Below are 17,719 nucleotides of genomic sequence, written 5' to 3' on the forward strand. Positions count from 1 at the left end.
TTAAAAGATCGAGCTTGTATTGTAGCTAATCAAATGTTAGAAATATTTGAAAATTACCACAAAAAAACTTTATGAATCTCAGGTAGAAAATTCTTAGGAGCAAAATACAAGGTTTTGAGACAAGTTATGTCTAGCTTTAAATACAAATAATTAAAAAATGAACTTACAGTAGCCACACTGAAGGGCTCTACAGAATGATCCATTGAAATTGCAGAGGGTGAGATCGCTACACTACAGAAAATGTTTTTTATTAATAATTAAAAAAAAAAGTATATAAACTTGGTACTGGCAGACAGATGCTTGTAATTAAAATGGTAAAGACCGTTTGTAGGGGGGAGGGTTAGAGAGCCTGTTTGGGAGGGATCAGGAATGTGGGAGGGTAAGGGGAGATCCTACACTGATTTTTTTTTTTTTTTTAATTTACCTATCAAAACTATATATATTTATTTCGCTTCCATCACTATTTGCCACCATCTTAGGTACTGGCAGACAGTACAAACAAAAACAGAGCCCTGATTTTTTTTTTTTTAATGGAGTGATAGCAAAAATGCTAAAACTTCTCCAGTACTTTGGGCAAGCATTTCTCTAAAATTCAAGTCCTGAAGGGGTTAAATGAAAGGATGTCCACTTAACCATTAATATCAGTTCATTGGGTGTGCAATTAATAATTTCATATAATTTTGAGTAAATTATTTTATTTAAATGGACGGCCTAATCCAAAATTTTTATTGTTTAAAAAAAAAAATCCCTTATTCATTCCCCAGCTTTTCATAACCAATACAGTAATATTAATATACTTTTTACCTCTGTGATTACCTTGTTTCTAAGCCTCTGCAAACTGCCCCCTTAATTCAGTTCTTTTGACAGACTTGCATTTTAGCCAATAGGTGCTGACTTGTAAATAACTCCATAGGAGTGAGCACAATGCTATCTATATGGCACACATGAACTAGCGCTGTCCAGCTGTGAAAAATTGCATGCCCTATCTAAATCATGAAACCAGCTGCAGAATTTAAAATGTATGGGGAATTGTTTATTTAGGTGTATTTTCATATATGAGATTCCTGTTTTTGTTAATTTAAGGCCTAGATTACAAGAGGGGTGCTAATTTATCGTGTGCCTGCAAAATGGCCATTACAAGTGACTGGTTATTGCTACCCTCGAAATCTGATGGCATGAGAACTAGGCTCCCATTGATTCCTAAGGAAGCGCTGGTATTACTCAGTGGAGCACCAATATGGTTTTCCCGAAAGTGATATTTAGTTCTCCACTTGTAATCTGGGCCTAAATGGGCTGAATTTGCAGAGAGCCGGCTGAAAAAAGTCTAACACCTGCAAAAAAGCAGCGTAAAACACTCCTAATATTACACTTATTAACCCCTAATCTGCCGCCCCCGACATCGCCGACACCTACATTATAATTATTAACCCCTAATCTGCCGCTCCAGACACCGCCGCCACCTACATTATACTTATGAACCCCTAATCTGCTGCCCCCGACATCGCCGACACCTACATTATATTTATTAACCCCTAATCTGCTGCCCCAATGTCGCCACAACCTACCTACACTTTTTAACCCCTAATCTGCCGCCCCCAACGTCGCCACCACTATAATAAACATATTAACCCCTAAACTGCCACACTCCCTCCTCGCAAACATTAGTTAAATATTATTAACCCCTAATCTGCCGGCTCTAACATCGCCGACACCTACCTACATTTATTGACCCCTAATCTGCCGCCCCCAACATCGCCGCCACTATATTAAAGTTATTAACCCCTAAACCTAAGTCTAACCCTAAACCTAACACCCCCTAACTTAAATATAATTAAAAGAAATTGAAATAAAAATTACTATCATTAACTAAATTATTCCTATTTAAAACTAAATACTTACCTATAAAATAAAGCCTAAGCTAGCTACAATATAACTAATAGTTACATTGTAGCTAGCTTAGGGTTTATTTTTATTTTACAGGCAAGTTTGTATTTATGTTAACTAGGTACAATAGTTATTAAATAGTTATTAACTATTTAATAACTACCTAGATAAAATAAATACAAAAGTACCTGTAAAATAAAACCTAACCTAAGTTACAATTACACCTAACACTACACTATAATTAAATTATTTCCATAAATTAAATACAATTAAATACAATTAAATTAAATTATCTAAAGTACAAAAACAAACAAACACTAAATTACAGAAAATAATAAACAAATTACAACTTACAAGATTTTTAAACTAAAAATTGCATCAGCCAATAGGATTTTTTCTACCTTAATTCCGATTGGCTGATAGAATTCTATCAGGCAATCGGAATTGAAGGGACGCCATCTTGGATGACGTCATTTAAAGGAACCTTCATTCCAGAATAGCCGTCGGATAAAGAGGATGCTCTGCGTCGGATGTCTTGAAGATGGACCCACTCCGCGCCGGATGGATGAAGATAGAAGATGCCGTCTGGATGACCACTTCGCCCTGCTTGGATGAAGACTTCTCCCGGCTTCGTTGAGGACTTTGGCCCGGTTGGATGAAGACTTCTCCCGGTAAGGTGATCTTCAAGGGGTTAGTGTTAGGTTTTTTTAAGGGGGTATTGGGTGGGTTTTAGAGTAGGGTTGGTTGTGTTGGTGGTGGGTTTTAATGTTGGGGGGGATTTGTAATTTTTTTTTTAAAGGTAAAAGAGCTGATTACGTTGGGGCAATGCCCCGCAAAAGGCCCTTTTAAGGGCTATTTGTAATTTAGTGTAGGGTAGGGCTTTTTTAATTTTGGGTGGGCTTTTTTATTTTGTTAGGGGGATTAGATTAGGTGTAATTAGTTTAAAAATCTTTGTTTATTATTTTCTGTAATTTAGTGTTTTTTTTGTACTTTAGATAATTTTATTTAATTGTATTTAATTGTATTTACTTTAGGTAAGTCATTTAATTATAGTGTAGTGTTAGGTGTTATTGTAACTTAGGTTAGGTTTTATTTTACAGGTACTTTTGTATTTATTTTAGCTAGGTAGTTATTAAATAGTTAATAACTATTTAATAACTATTCTACCTAGTTAAAATAAATACAAACTTGCCTGTGAAATAAAAATAAACCCTAAGATAGCTACAATGTAACTATTAGTTATATTGTAGCTATCTTAGGGTTTATTTTATAGGTAATGTCATAACTGCCTAAGTTCTTTGCCTTATCCTTTGTATAGCTGTGTCTTTTCACACTTACATAACTCCTCCCCAACAAGCAGTTTAAATTTCCCTCCTACTCATACCAAATTGCTTGATTGTTGAATCCAGCTTCTCACCCTCTAACCTCCTTGCAACCTTTGAGACAGACGCTGCTCACCTCTCTACCAAACACAGGACCGGAACCGGCAAGCGGTGACGTCACACGCCATCGCACACGCTGCAATTTCCCCAAACTCTGCAGGGGAACTCCACTCTGTCCGGACAGACCTCACCCATTACTACTACTAGTAAGTCTCAAAAGCGCTTCCTTCATACTCATACCGCAGTAACTTACGATTATTCAGTAATTACTCCTGACATGCCTCAGAATCTTAGTTAGGTTTCCTTCATATTTAAACGCTCTATTCTACCTATATTCTTAATTGTTCACTCTCAATACCTAACTACTGCCTAAATCTCATTAGCTTTATTTGTTGCTTTAAAGTTGTACACTATGTCTGCTGCCAATAAAGATTAGATATGGTCTGTCTAAAACTTTAACTTGCAATTGCATGTTCTTATATGTGGGAACCAGTTTGACAATACTGAGTGGGGCTAAAGGCTCTGAGGTCTCAGCCATTGTCACACCTATCCTTATAATAAAAGTGAACTGTATCTATTGATTCTGAACCTTGCTGCCTTCCCTCACCTACACAGAATCACTGATACTTTCACTACACTCCTAAGCCTGCAGTTGTGGTCCTAAAAATTCCCTCTCTCCTTTACAGGGGTGAGATTATCTTCCACAGGCTGACAATAACAATCAAGCCCATACTATGGACCCAGCAGCCTTATTATCTCATGTAGAGAAATTAACTCAAACTGTAGATAACCTTACAACAGGGTTAAATACACTACAATTAGAAAACTCTGCCCTAAAGCAATACATCAATGAAAAAATTGATACCCTCACTACACGTATTAGTTCTAGTGAACCCCAACCTAATCCCCCACAAACATTTAGTGGTATTCGTTCAGAATTTAGGGAATTCAAAAACTCATGTTCCTTATATTTTCAATTAAAACCCAAAACATACTTCAATGATCATTTGAAGGTTCTCACCACAATCTCCTATCTGCGTGGCGAACCACGTATATGGGCAAATTTGTTTTTTGAAACCAATGACCCATTGCTGTACTCATTTGATCAGTTTTTTAAAGCAATGGGACAGCTTTATGATGATCCCTACAAACAGCTGTCTGCTGAGACAGCAATGAGGTCTCTGAGACAACATAAAAGGCCTGTGGAGGACTACATCGCAGAGTTTAAGAAATGGTCCCCTGATACACAGTGGAATGACCTTTCCTTGCGCAATCAATTCCGCCTAGGCCTCTCAGATACTCTCAAGGATGAGCTAGCCAGACAACCCCCTCCCAGAGACTTTAGAACTCCTAATAGATGCTAGCATCACATTAGATAGACGCATCAGAGAGAGACGCTCAGAAAAGTCACACTTAGAAACATCCACTAAACAAACAGTTACTACTCTGCATCCACCTAAGACAACTACAAAAGCCTCTGAAATCCCTATGGAACTCGGGTTCATCAGAGGTCCATTAACTCTACAGGAAAAATTAAGAAGAAAAGCTTTAGATCTCTGTATGTATTGTGGAGGGATCGATCACTCTGTAAAGGACTGCTCTCAATTACAGCGTAGGAAGGGTAAGATGAACACCACAAGTATATGTTTATCTGCTAAACAAACACAATCTAATCATTGCTCCCTTCCTATCTTATTACAGTGGGATCAGCAAAGACTCAACTCACAAGCAATCCTTGACTCTGGTGCCAGCCACAATTATATAGATTACCAATTCACTACTGTAAATAAAATTCCACTAGTTAAGAAAATGGTGCCTAGTGTACTTCGTTTTATTGATGGTAATGAAATTACATCAGGACCCATCTTATACCACACCATACCTTTAAGGCTTACCACACATGACCAACACACAGAGTTTCTTACTTTTGATGTTATACCCTCACCTCTATATCCCATTATACTTGGTATCAGTTGGTTTAAACAACACGATCCCACTATACAATGGTCAACTTCACATGTCATCTTTGATTCTCCTTATTGTAAAAATTTGTGTCTCCATCATGAACAAATTTTACTTGATGTTCCTTTACAAATCCCCAAGGAATACATAACATTCGCTGATGTCTTTGACAAAAAAGAATCAGAGAATCTACCCCCTCATAGGGTTTATGACTGCCCTATAGATCTCCTACCAGGAGTTGATATACCTTACGGCCATATATTTCCCCTCTCTGATCCTGAGTTACAACATCTAAAAACTTATTTGGCAGATAATTTGAAGAAAGGCTTTATACGTCCTTCCACCTCCCCAGCTGGGGCTGGTATCTTTTTTGTTAAAAATAAAGATCAATCCCTAAGACCCATTATTGATTACAGAGAGTTAAACAAGCGTACGATAAAAAACCGCTATCCACTGCCTTTAATTCCTCAACTCCTTGATAGATTACAAAATGCTACTATATACACTAAATTAGATCTAAGAGGGCTTACAACTTGGTACGAATAAAGGAGGGTCATGAATGGCTTACAGCATTCCGTACACGTTACGGCCTTTTTGAATATACTGTGATGCCATTTGGCCTCTGTAATGCCCCGGCTACCTTTCAGTACTTCATAAATGATATTTTCAAGGATTTTTTGGATTTATTTATGGTAATATATTTGGATGACATACTCATATTCTCTACCTCACTTACTGAACACATCAAACATGTCACCCTAGTATTAACACGGTTACGAGAGAATTCTCTTTATGTTAAACTAGAAAAATGCCTATTTCACTCCAAAGAAATTAAATTCCTAGGTTATATTGTATCACCCCAAGGTATCCAGATGGATAATGATAAGATATCGGTAATTCAAAATTGGCCTTCCCCAAAAAGTAAAAAGGATATACAAAGGTTCATGGGTTTCGCCAATTTCTACAGAAAGTTTATTAAAAATTTTGCTGACTTGACTAGACCATTAAGTAACTTGACCAAATCTGACACACACTTCATATGGAACGATGATTTAGAAGAAATATTCAACTTCTTAAAAAAAGCTTTCACTACGGCCCCTATCCTCCAATTCCCTAATTCTGAGTTGCAGTACATCTTGGAAGTGGATGCATCTAATTATGCTTTAGGAGCAATCCTCTCACAGAGGCAGACTCCAAAAGATCCTCTGCATCCTGTTGCCTTCTATTCACGAATTCTTAATTCAGCTGAAATAAACTACCCAATAGGTGATAAAGAACTGTTAGCAATCAAAACATCATTGGAACAATGGAGACACCTTCTAGAAGGGACCCTTCTTCCAATCTTGATTTACACGGATCACAAAAATCTAGAATACCTACAATCTAATAGGACTCTCAGCGCACGACAGGTCCGATGGAACCTATTCTTGGCTAGATTTAATTATCTTATCACCTACCGTCCTGCAAACAAGAACAAGAAGGGCTGATGCCCTTTCAAGACACTTGGTGGACCAAGTGTCACATCCAAACCTTTCACCTCTAATTCCTCTTGACAGATTCTTAGCTTTAACTACAGAACAAAACATTCAGTTCAAATCAGCACAACAGGCTGACTCAAATAAACCATTACAGGTCTTGGATTTACACTCGGATGGGTTGTATTATTATCAACAACAAATTTATGTACCCAACAGTCTCAGAGCAACAGTCTTAAAAACTTTACATGATTCTCCATCTGCTGGACACATGGGCATAAAGAAAACTCAAGAATTAGTCTCCAGATTCTTTTGGTGGCCTACCTGCCTCACTGATGTTGAGGATTACGTTAAAACCTGCTTAATCTGCGAAACTACAAAAAAAGGGAGGAACTCCCCCTTACGGGAAATTGATCCATTACCGACTCCTGACCGTCCTTGGAAGGACATAGCAATCGACTACAATAGTCGACCTACCTATTTCTGAAGGGAATAACACCATATTAGTTAGTCGTAGACCTATTTAGTAAAATGGCACATTTCGTGCCCTACCATAAGCTCCCAACTTCTTCTGAAACCATTTCCTTAATGATAACATCATATATTCAAGTATCACGAGGACTCCCGAATAGTATCACCTCAGATAGGGAACTCAATTCACCAGCCAATTCTGGAAACAACTTTGTCACTCATTGGGTATTTCTAGACGTCTCAGTACCTCTTTCCATCCCCAAACTAATGGCCAGACTGAAAGGACAAAACCAGTGCATTGAACAATATTTGAGATGTTTCATTTCAGCTAAACAAGATACCTGGACGCAACTACTACCATACGCAGAATTCGCCTTCAACAATTCCATCCATTCCTCTACAAAGTTCACACCGTTCTTCATTAATTATGGTTTCCATTCCTTCTTTTGAATGGCATTCTATGGACAGCAACAGCTGTCCTGTTGTGAATGACCTCATCAACACTATTAGTGAATCTTTTTACACTAACCTCGCTGAAAATATTTGCATCGCCAAGGATCGCTATAAATTCCATTTTGATAAAAAAAGGATTTCCTCGCCTAAATATAGGAGTAGGTGACTATGTTTGGTTATCAACACGTAATCTACATTTACCCCTTCCTTCCAGGAAATTATCTTCCAGCTTCATTGGACCATTTCCCATCATAAAAATTGTGATATGAACGCTGTTACCCTCCGATTACCAGCAAATCTGAAATCCCATTCCTACCTTTCATGTGTCTCTCCTCAAGCCTTATAGACAACTTCGTCACCATGATCCTTCTATTCCTCTACTTCCTCATCTACCGGATGCCACCCCTGGAGTATGAGGTACAAAGTATGTCTCTGGACTCCCGACGTTTCGTGGGCAGCTTCAGTATCTGGTCCATTGGAAGGGCTACCCTGATTCGGAGGACTCCTGGGGAACACGGCTTCCAATCTCTCTGCCCACCCGATTGGTGGCCAGGTTCCATGAACGTTATCCTGATCGTCCTGGACTCGATCCCCGGAGTTGATCTTTGGGGGGGGGGGGGAGGGTCCTGGTCAATAACTGCCTAAGTTCTTTGCTTATCCTTTGTATAGCTGTGTCCTTTTCACACTTACATAACTCCTCCCCAACAAGCAGTTAAATTTCCCTCCTACTCTATCCAAATTGCTTGATTGTTGAATCCAGCTTCTCACCCTCTAACCTCCTTGCAACCTTTGAGACAGACGCTGGCTCACCTCTCTACCAAACACAGGACCGGAACCGGCAAGCGGGTGACGTCACACGGCCATCTGCACACGCTGCAATTTCCCCAAACTCTGCAGGGGAACTCCACTCTGTCCGGAACAGACCTCACCCATTACTACTACTAGTAAGTCTCAAAAGCGCTTCCTTCATACTCATACACGCAGTAAATTACTTTACGTTCACGTAATTACTCCTGACATGCCTCAGAATCTTAGTTAGGTTTCCTCATATTTAAAACGCTCTATTCTACCCTATATTCTTAATTGTTCACTCTCAATACCTAACTACTGCCTAAATCTCATTAGCTTTATTTGTTGCTTTAAAAGTTGTAAATTATGTCTGCTGCCAATAAAGATTAGATATGGTCTGTCTAAAACTTTAACTTGCAATTGCATGTTCTTATATGTGGGGAACCAGTTTGACAATACTGAGTGGGGCTAAAGGCTCTGAGGTCTCAGCCATTGTCACACCTATCCTTATAATAAAAGTGAACTGTATCTATTGATTCTGAACCTTGCTGCCTTCCCTCACCCTACACAGAATCACTGATACTTTCACTACACTCCTAAGCCTGCAGTTGTGGTCCTAAAAATTCCCCTCTCTCCTTTACAGGGGTGAGATTATCTTCCACAGGCTGACAGGTAAGTATTTAGTTTTAAATAGGAATAATTTAGTTAGTTTTTGTTTAGATTTATTTAAATTATATTTAAGTTAGGGGGGGTTAGGGTTAGACTTAGATTTAGGGGTTAATAATTTTAGTATAGTGGCGGCGACGTTGGGGGTGGCAGATTAGGGGTTAATAAATGTAGGTAGGTGTCGGCGATGTGTGGGACGGCAGATTAGGGGTTAATAATATTTAACTAATGTTTGCAAGGTGGGAGTGCGGCAGTTTAGGGGTTAATATATTTATTATAGTGGCAGTGATGTCCGGTTCGGCAGATTAGGGGTTAAAAATTTATTTTTAGTGTTTGCGATGCGGGAGGGCCTCGGTTTAGGGGTTAATAGGTAGTTTATGGGTGTTAGTGTACTTTTTAGCACTTTAGTTAAGAGTTTTATGCTACGGCATTGTAGTGTAAAACTCTTAACTACTGACTTAAAAATGCGGTACCATTCTTGACAGGAGAGGGTCTACCACTCACTTTTTGGCAGACTCGTAATACCGGCGCTATGCAAGTCCCCATTGGAAAAAAGAGGATATGCAATTTATGTAAGTGTATTTGCGGGTATTCTTCCAAGTCTGGCCAAAAAGTGAGCGGTGAGCCTGTACCCTTCAAGACTCGTAAATACCAGCGGGGCGTTAAAGAGCAGCGTTAGGACCTCTTAACACTGCATTTTTAACATAACGCACAACTCTGTAATCTAGCCGATAGTTTTTACAAGTAATTATTTACTGACAACAGGCAAAATCAGCTATATTAAAATTACATCAGGGTAAAATGGATAACTGGGAACTCATTAAAAGGGAGAAAACGCAAATGCCTAAACACAATCTTAACGCCCATTTGGATTACTATAAGGTTTTTAACGGTCAGATTGAAAATAAAAATTAAATATACAAATAAATATGCACATTATTATGTACTGGAATATAATTATAAACAATGATAATTTAAAATCAGTTATAGCCAGCTTTTTGTTCCTGGTGTATGCTATTCCAATTATTTATGTATGTAACCTTGGTTTGACCATTATTTATTTTCAAAAAAGGTGGCAACCATAATTGGAATGAACCTGTTTAGAATATAAATTTCATAATTTAAAAGTGTAATTTTTAAATTAGACATTTGTACATTAGACCAAATCAAGTAATATTTATTAAAATGTGAGCTGAGAATTTAAAAAAGCACACTTAAAATAGGTCAAAATATTTTTTTAATGTTTCAAGGCTGTTTAATTTGGAAAAAAAGTATGAATAGAGGACCAAGTGGCCGCCATGCAAATCTGTTCCACAGAGGCCTTCATTCTTGAAAGCCCATGAAGATGAGACTGCTCTAGTTGAATGAGCCGTAGTAATTCTCTCAGTAGGACTACTGTCCAGCATCTCATAAGCTAAACTATATAAACACTTCTCAAACAAAGAGAAAGAGTAGTAGAAGAAGTGGCCTTCTGACCATTACATTTACCCAGAAAACACAATAAACAAAGCAGAAGATTTCCGAAAATCTTTAGTTGATTGAAGGTAAAATTTAAGAGCATGCACAACATCCAAATTATGCAAAAGACGTTCCTTCTGGGAATAAGGATTAGGACAAAAAGAGGAAACAACAATTTCCTGATTAATATTGCAATCCGGGGGCTGAGCCGGGCGCAACCAAGATGGCAGCGTAATTCCGAGCTCCGTCGATGGCACAGTAAAAAGGGCAATAAATATGGGGACCGAATACAGCTATCTCGCATGAGAGACTACAGGTGACTGGCCACGACGTCCGCTAACATTACAGGCACTTACGAGCAAGATCGGAGCTGCTTTCATCTCTCATTACAGCGTGTGCAGTTTTGTCACTGTGAAGCCTAATCGGCAACGCGGCAGAGGTGCGCAGCACATAAGAGACAACAAGTTAGCTCCTTGCACCTACGATAGCAGCCGATCACTAACTACAGTAGTGGAGGACACTGGAGAGACTCTCAGCCAACTTCATTAGCACCTCGTGTGCTATAAACGGACACGGCAGTTTGCTGGCCTACAGGTACTTGGAGGCCTCTAGGGCCTGTTAGGATGCCCTATTAGGAATAATCATACCACTAATGCCACCAATCATCTCCCCTGGCAGGCAAGATATAATTAAGCTATTGTTTGAGAAACTTAGAAGCCTGCAAGGGAGCAATTCATTGTATAAACTTATAAAATAAGAGAAGGGGCCAACTAGGCAAAAATACAGCAGAAAGCTGGGGACATTATTTTTACTATATTCTCCTTGGATAACTGCCTCCTATTAATAATGGCGTCACAACAGAAACTTAAGCCAGATAAAACTAGTAAGCCACAAATAAGTAAGAAAACCACTCAGTCACCATCATATTTTAATGCCGCAGCAGACAACAGGTGACTCAAGAAGATAAATGTACCCCCGCCAGTAACTGTCCACTTCACAGGAAGATGTCTCTTTAGTGATAAGTCCAGGACACCAGAGATCTAATACAAGTTCCAGCAGAGTGTTTTCCTCTCTTCCATCCCAAGCAAGACATTGCAGACATTGTATGTGCATGTGTGAGAGAGGAATTGGCAGATTTAAAACCAGGACGTACATGCGCTGGGCTTTAGGGTAGAGGCACTGTAGATGGGAATGACTCCATGAGGGAAGAATTTAATCAACTGCAATTATGATTTGACACTCAACAACACTCAATGGAGATGTTATACGATAAAGCGACGATCTAGAAAATAGAAGTCGCAGGAAAAATCTACGTATCCGCGGAATCCCTGAGTCTTTCCTTCCTAAGGACCTCCCAACCTACCTACCCTGCATTTTTTCACTCACTTGAGAGGAACCAGCTCTTCAGATAGTATCCCTTGGGACAGGGCCCCACAGGGGCGCTACACCCGAAACCCCCGCGGATCCGGATTCTGCTCCTCCACGAGACATCATAATTAAATTTAAAAATTTCCGAGACAAGGAAGAGATATTGGGCCTTTCATGAAAGAACCAGCCTATAAGGTTCGGGGCACAGTCCCTGCAATTCTATGCAGATCCTCTCGCAGAGAACTCTTCAACAAAGGAGAGAATTCAGCCCTTTGACACAGCTATCTCCGCTTAAAGAGGATCCCCTACCGGTGGGGCTTCCCTACCCAACTTCTTGTTATTCATGAAAACAGGAGGCACATTTGTAAGGATGTTTCTGAAATAGGAGCCTTCTGTAGAATTTTAACATAGAAGCACCTCAGATGGCCCAACCACAGGAGAAAGAGCCACTGTCCACACAAGATATAGGGGACTTCCTAACACTCTAGTAAATGGGTGTCAGTGGGCAGCCAAAAGAAAAGAAATACCCTCGCCACAACAATGCTCCAGATCCTAAGTCGCAGAGGACTGTGCAGCCTAAATCTCCTGAGACTCAAAACTGGACCGTTAGTAACTAAGAACACAACTCTGGTTCCCCACACTTAATCTTAGAGTGTACTGCTATACTGGTATGCTGAATTATTGAAGTGTTTTATGTTTGAATTTAACTGTTATTAACTGTTTTGTAGTGAATTGATTGACCCTGTTCTTATATTGCAAGTAAAGTTTTAATAGTTGTCCCCAATATCACCCATAACAACACCTAACAGTGTTTAATTGTGTCCGTCCATCATATACTCCCCCAATTTTTCACAGAATAGGGGCGAAGTGGGCGGGAGACGGCCTTAAGGGTCGTGCCCGCTTGCGGCGCCACTACAGACTATAATGGTCTGGTTCTGAAAGGTTTGTTTGCTTTTTATTATTTATTAGTATTAAGGTTTTTTGCTATGTTTTTGTACAGTCATGGTTCAATATTCACTCCACATAAATTGACACCTCAATGCACTCTTAGCTCTTACACACATTATGGATTCCAAGGTACGTGAACTAACTTTAATCTCCCAAATTGTCAAGGGTTTTAATTCTCACCCAGTAAACGCTATAATGCACTATCTGACCTAGCTAAAGCGGGGGAGCAGAGACCCCACTTTAAAAAAAACAAAGAACCTGCATACTTTGGGGCTCAATACACTCAACACTATCATAGCTCAGCAGGGGTCAAGAAGAGAGGGGTCAGTATACTTACACGGAAGACTATACCATTTACACTACAAAAACTGGACAGAGACACAGACGGTAGATATATTGGGGTATCAGGATTATTGTTTGGAAAACAGGTAACTCTTTTGAATATTTACACCCCAAATACACGACATACACCTTTTTTCAGGTCAATATTCCGTAGATACTTAGACCTGTCACAAGTCATTGTTTTTTTGGGTGGGGATTTTAATTTTCCCCTGGACCCGAAGGTAGATGTATCGAACCCAAAATCTATGGTCTCCAAAAGGACCGTTAATTTTCTATGGAAGGCTCTTAGAGATAATAAACTATACGATGTATGGAGATTTATATATCCAGATAGGAGAGACTACACTTTTTTCTCTCACCCCAACTTAACATACAGCAGGATTGAGTACATTTTAACAAACCAAAAGGGCCTTCCCTTAATTAATACCTCTGCTATTTCGCCGAGCTCATGGTCCGATCATTCGGCTGTGAAGGTGAAATTTAAGTGGCCAGAACTTAAACAGTGTCCCCATAATTGGAGACTTGATGATTCTCTTTTAGGTAACCCCATAAATTTGGAGAAACTAAATAAATCATTGACCGAATATTTTGTTTTGAACTTGGACTCAGTCACTGACCCATACACACTCTGGGAAGCTCATAAGTGCACTATCAGGGGGGAATTCATCAAGATTAAATCGCATATCCAAAAGATAGCTAAACAATTATATATAAACTTAACCTACTGAACTAACCCAGGCCGAATATGCCCACAAGCAAAGACCCCTCCAATTCTCAAATCTTGGCCAATATAAAGGGCCTATGCAGTAAACTTAATGACTTCTTATCATTGAACAACAAAAAGCCCACATGCATACTAAACAACTTTATTTTTATGAGGGGGAACAAAGCGTGGCAACTATTAGCCCGAGCTTTGAAACGGAAAAAAAAAATTGAAATCATTTATATATGACCTTAAGGTTGCCCAGATAAAACAAGGGTTAGACAACACACCCGGACATTTTGCAGGCAATTCCACGAGTATTTACTCTACATTATATAACATTACCACACAGAAACGTACAGACCACCAATGACCAAGACCTATTAGACTACTTCCACTCCCCTGTCAACTTCCCCAACCTTACAGAGGACCAATTAAAGATATTAGCTTCACCAATCACTCCCTCAGAAATCACTTCAGCTATAAAGCCACTAAATGTGGGGGAAATGCCCAGGCGCCCTGATGGTTTTTTCGGTTTAGATAATATCAAACGTTTCAATCAATCTTACTCCCACATATGTTACACCTATTTAACCGCACATCACTTACTAGGTAAATTTCCCAGCATCAATGTTGGTAGCCCATATAACGGTTATACCCAATACCGGGGAAAACCCCAGATTGTACATCTAATTTTAGACCCATATCACTTTTAAACGTGGATGTTTAAAATCTACGCAAAAATTTTAAGCACAACGAATGATCAAGACGGCTCCCCATTTTTAATTAATATAAATCAGGCGGGATTTACCCCAGGCCGTGAAGCCCGAGACAACACCACTAAAATTCTCTCCATATTAGATTATGCGTCTTCACACAATATCCCCTCCATATTTGCGTTGATGGACGCAGAAAAAGCCTTATCAGATAGGCTGAGATGGTCATTTCTTAGGCAGACACTTGCAAAATTTGGGTTCCCAGATGTCTTTATTAGTAAAATATTTGCCCTCTATAGCTTCTCCCAGTGCAAAAATTGCTGTAAATAATGACTTATCTCCTCACTCCCATATTGAATGGCCACAAGGCAGGGCTGCCCGCTTTTTCACCATTGTTATTTGTGTTGGCAATGGAGGTCTTGGCCACTAGAATTAGTCCACATTAGAGGTATCCGGATAGGCCCCCAGGATTATAAGATCACCCTATATGCGGACGATGTATTCCTGACGTTGTCCTATCCAAATGACTCCATTCAATATTTGATGGAGGAAATAACACTCTATGGTATACACTCTAACTTTAAGGTCAACGCGAGCAAGTCAGAATTTTTAAGCATAGGTCTTTCCCAAGCAGACATTCAAAGCATAGTGGCAACCTATAAATGTAAGTACCAAACAACCTCTATAAAATACCTGGGGGTCTGCCTGGCCTCAACTACTCATCTTCTTGTCACACTTAACTACTCGCCCCTTATTCAAAGTATACAGCAGGAATTAAGGTCTTGGCAAAATAAATCCTTATCATGGATAGGGAGGATAAACACAGTTAAGATGTCCATATTGCCAAATATATTATATATTTTTCAAACACTTCCTATCAATATCCCGAACTCTCAATTACACACATTACAAAAGCTTATTAATACATTTATTTGGCAAAATAAGAGACAAAGAATAGCCAGGTCCACTATGTACCGCACAAAAGAGAATGGGGGCCTTAATGTACCGTGTCTCCAATATTACAGGTGGGCAGTCTTTCTTACCCGAATTGTTGATTGGTGTAAAAACTCTCAGAGTAAAGAGTGGATTACTCTTGAACATACCCTTGCTGGAGTGCTGCAGCTTGGCAGTTGTTGCTGGCTCACACCACACGAATAGACAACTTGCATACAGTACCTCCAAGCTGACATTGGAGACGTATAAAATTTGGGACATACACCTTATAAAATTATCCACTATATCCTCAAATATTTCACCACTGACGCCACTACTAAATAACCCGAGCTAACCAATACCACCATTCCTATACCGCATCCTACTATTATCGTGTTCAGACACCGCCTCGTGTTATGATGTATTGCAAAATACTAAAATAAAACATAGATCAGACCTCCACGAATTCCAGGGGGGGATATTCCTATCACTGGTTCCGTTATCAACAGCTTGCACATTACATTAATAGTCCAAGCAGGAAAAGAAAATATTTTTAGACCTCTCCACAAGCATTTGAAACCCTTTGCATATGAAATCCCACAGAAGAGGCATACTGTCATTGACTTATAAATTACTTTTAACACATCACTCTAGGAGCCTTTCCGACCTATACTAATAGATGGGAGACGGAATTACAATATAATCTACACAAGAGGAATGGTTACAGATATTTATAACATGAATAGGTACACTTCATCAGCTCATATTCAGGAGATGAATCTTAAACTTCAATGTAGGCTGGTATTATACACCATCTAGGCTGGCCACCATTTTTAAGACCACATCGTCATAGTGTTGGGGGGATGTGGGAACCCAGGCACATTTATACATATATGGTGGCAATGCCCCCTCATCACACCCTATTGGTCGGACATTACAGGAGAAATTAAAAAAAGTTATCAACCATTGCATTGCCCTTGAATCCAATGACCATCTTGTTTAATAAGTTCCCGGCAGTACGTGCAAACTTAGACTCCAGCTGTTATATATCATGGTCAATAGTGCCAAAAGATTAATACCACAGCGGATGGAAACAGATCAATCCACCTACACTTGAGCAGTGGAGAACTCTGGTCTCCACCACAGTATTACTAGAAAGACATCTTTTGTGGTCTCTAAAAGGCTTAGACAATTACCTATCTATCTCATTTATATGGGAAGAATATCTATTATCAAACAACCGTCATTAGTACCACTCCCATATGAAGTAGCTTTCTAAATCAATAAGGTCCCTGTATACCTGGAAATGTAAATAATTCCAAATGTGAATGCTGCAAACATGATGTAATAGCCATTGTAAAACTTGTGGGAGTTGAAATTGTTATATACTAATTGACTTCAGGAATTGAACATGTATGTACATTTATTTTTTCCAAGTTATTTTTTTTTTCCCCTTCTCCTTTCCCTTTTTGTCTCTTCCTATTCATGGAAGTGCTTATTTTTATGTTCATATTATATGCTTTGATGTACAATTTATCACTCAATAAAAATTAAAAAAAAAATTAAAAAAATATTCCGATCCAACACTATTTTAGGGAGACACCCTAGCTTAGTACGAAGGACCGCCTTATCAGCATGAAAAATTAGGTAAGGGAATCAAATTGCAGAAGCCGAAAGCTCTGAAACTCTGTGAGCAGAAGCATAGCAATAAGAAACAAAACTTCCAAGATAACAACTTAATCCCAATAAAATGCATTGGCTCAAACGGAGCCTGCTGCAAAACCTTTAAGAACAAGAGGCTCCAAGGGGGGGGCAACCGACTTAAACACAGGCTTAATTCTGACCCAAATATAAAAAGGAGAGAGAGATGCACTCAGCTGAGACAGAACAAAAGCTAGAAAAACTTCTGTGCCTGTTCCTTTTAGGGTTTGCCACTCAGGGTGCATACTCTTTTAGCACACCTATGCACCTTCACCAGCAATTCTTCTCTGAACAAGAGAAACAACAACCCTAGACGATCATTTCGGCCTTCTGTGGGCCTCGTCAGTGAGGTGCAGTCGCATCTCTCTAAGGGCATGTGTGCAAGGAGTCCATGTCTGGTTTCCCCTTTTATTCTTAGGGAGACCCAAGAGCAATTTGCATAAATATAAAAAAGAGAGGAGATGCACT

The 17,719-nt window shown here is 39.3% G+C and overlaps 1 protein-coding gene and 1 long non-coding RNA gene across 2 annotated transcripts in view; one reads left to right on the forward strand and one right to left on the reverse strand.

Annotated features, from left to right (window-relative positions):
- Positions 1-17,719, reverse strand: part of DNAH5 (dynein axonemal heavy chain 5) — a 1,563,391-nt gene that overhangs the window by 785,301 nt on the left and 760,371 nt on the right.
- On the forward strand, positions 4,698-5,076 carry LOC128660582 (uncharacterized). Its single transcript, XR_008402554.1, has 2 exons — positions 4,698-4,887; positions 4,968-5,076. It is a non-coding gene; the product is annotated as an uncharacterized LOC128660582 (long non-coding RNA).

This window comes from Bombina bombina, chromosome 5 (assembly GCF_027579735.1).
Source record: "Bombina bombina isolate aBomBom1 chromosome 5, aBomBom1.pri, whole genome shotgun sequence".
In the NCBI taxonomy this organism is placed as follows: Eukaryota; Metazoa; Chordata; class Amphibia; order Anura; family Bombinatoridae; genus Bombina; species Bombina bombina.